Source organism: Zophobas morio, unplaced genomic scaffold (assembly GCF_036711695.1).
Source record: "Zophobas morio isolate AGI-343-1 ecotype UQ-CSIRO unplaced genomic scaffold, CSIRO_AGI_Zmor_V1 ptg000058l, whole genome shotgun sequence".
Classification (NCBI taxonomy): Eukaryota; Metazoa; Arthropoda; class Insecta; order Coleoptera; family Tenebrionidae; genus Zophobas; species Zophobas morio.
The window spans coordinates 6,101,992-6,104,448 of record NW_026972163.1 but is presented as its reverse complement, the minus strand read 5'-3'; the positions used below and the strand labels follow the sequence as shown (position 1 = coordinate 6,104,448).

Genomic DNA, 2,457 nt, shown 5'->3' with positions numbered 1-2,457 from the left:
AAAAATTGTGACGACGTCATGAATATTGTAGCAAGGACACTAAGTTTAGATAGGCACAGTGTAATGCTAGTAATAACCTAATAACCGTACTGTATACCCAAAATTTCGGGAAAAATGGGTGAGCTGCTCTTGTTTGAATAACAAAGTAAACTGCTTCATTCATTCATTTTTTTGAGTTACCCTGTATAAGTAATTCTAAATAGTATATTATTAGCCAAGGTTGCAGAGCCAAGCATTCTAGACCGAGCGCAAATTAGAACCCGAGACGCGCAGCGTCGAGGGCTCAGAAGCGCGAGGTCTAGAAGTGGCTTTGCAACCGTGGTTAATATACTATTTTTTTCACTAGTAGAAACCATAAGACAATAAACTGAAAAAATAAACGTTCAATTTCTTGACGCAACATGATTTTGTTTTGATTTCTAATCAAACTTAATCTAAATCTTCAACACAAAGAAAACCGTTTATACTTGTCGCTGAGTTAATCATTTTATCTTCTACCGTCTACCAACTACCATGCGTATACTCAAGTAATGTTTGTAGCACACATTTGTTCATTTTTTAAGAAATAATCACATCAAACATTGCGTACATAACCTCAATTTTTCTTTTTGAACCGGTGGTCGCAAAAGTTGAATTTGCTACCACTAAATGAGTCGACATTTGCATGCGTCATGGCTGCTAGTGAAAAAAAAAATAATAATGCACTCTTAAACCATAAGTAAACGATAAACGGATAAATTTTGATTAACAATTTACCATGCTTATAATAACTTTAAAATGTTTACAAGCTTTCAGAGCAATCGGTTTGGTTATGCAATTTCAAAGTTATGATGGAAAATTTTGTATTTTGATTTTTTTTACATGAAATTAATCAGTTGCCCTATAGACTCAGTTACAGTGCTTCCTTAGTTTACGTTCGGAAAGTAAAAATGAACAGTAAAATTTATATTTAATATTTTCAAACTGATTTTGTACTTTGTAGTGGCCGACTATTACACCAATGAAAATGTTGTGCTCAATAAAATGCAGTTGGAATACAATTTATTTAATGTCGTTAACTTTAGACAAAATTGAATTCTATGGTTTAACTGGATTTATCACAACGTATCTCATAACAGCAAGTAGGGAATGGTTTTGATATATTGCCATCAACCATGTAGCAAGGTGGTTTTACCATCATAGGTGCACATCTGCAACATTTGTTGTATTATTATCTTTCTAAAAGTAATTAAAATATTATGATCACCCTGTTAACTTAATACTTCTATCTTTTTGACATACGGCCTCTGCACATAATCCTTGAATGCGCCTTGTTTCGTTCTCTTCCATTGAACCGATGTTATATTGTTCTGCATAACAATGACTTGTATAATCTAAAATTAGTTACATACAAACAACAATTTAGCATATAATTTTGATACTTACTGCCGTTAAACTCTATGACACCTATCCAAGCCTCTGTTTTTATAAAAATCACAGTTATAACTAAGATAAGCACTTTCATTTTATTTTTATTTTTGTTGTCTCGTCACCAACGTCTCAAGTTACGGATTCTTTACTGAAATTAAGTCAGTATTGGTGATTTATTTAGTTTATTTGCTTCTGCTTTCAATATGACCTTTCACTTCGAGCTGATAAGAACAGCTAAAAAAGTAGTACTTCACAATATCAATTTAATTCTTCATTTTTCTCGGTTGGTCAAATCACCGTTTTCATCAATTTTAAAAGAACAAAATTTATTTAAATCAGTCATTGAAATAATGAAAATTTTTTTCTCAAAAATGAGTCCACAAGCACTTGTAATAATTAGCAACAATGTGCAACGAATGAACACTGACACATTATTTATTTCGTAACACGACACTCGATATTAAACGTTATCATTTTAAAGTGTACTGAACTTTTGAGATGCGGAAAATGCAACTTTTAACATTTAGAAAAACACAAATGAGTAAAACTTAAACACCCGGTGTGAAACCACAAATGATTTAATAGTAATGATTCTAGTCGCGAACGCTCGGCTTGGCAAACTCGCTGGTAATCGCAATAACTTAGTTTCTGAACTTTCTGCTCTCGTAATGCAAATAACTATATTGATTCTTGTGCTATAATCAAATTTAGTGTGGGAGCCCTTTAGCATTTAAAATAAATTATAATTTGAATAAAATGTAAAATTTTAAGGGAAGAGCGTGCATGAGTATATCATTACATAAGCATATCTCAGAAACACCCTTTGGACAGTTGAAGTAAAAATTTACCGCTTTCGAAACAGTTTCTTGTCGGGAGAAGTTGTAGAAGTTCTCCCTCAATCTCGTGGCCACACCGAAAATAGACTTCGTTTCATGACCTTACATCAAAATGCTAATTGGTGATTGCTATTTGAATTTTATAAAACAACATACTCCTATACTTAAGCTTTATGATTCCACCTGATTGTTTGTTTACCCTACGTATTCA

At 32.4% G+C, this 2,457-nt stretch overlaps 1 long non-coding RNA gene across 1 annotated transcript; it reads right to left on the bottom strand.

Moving 5' to 3' along the window:
• Positions 1-1,029: 1,029 nt before the first annotated feature.
• Positions 1,030-1,740, bottom strand: LOC135143290 (uncharacterized). The gene is made up of 3 exons (XR_010282736.1): positions 1,426-1,740; positions 1,247-1,373; positions 1,030-1,190 (listed from the first exon to the last, which is right to left on the bottom strand). It is a non-coding gene; the product is annotated as an uncharacterized LOC135143290 (long non-coding RNA).
• Positions 1,741-2,457: the final 717 nt, after the last annotated feature.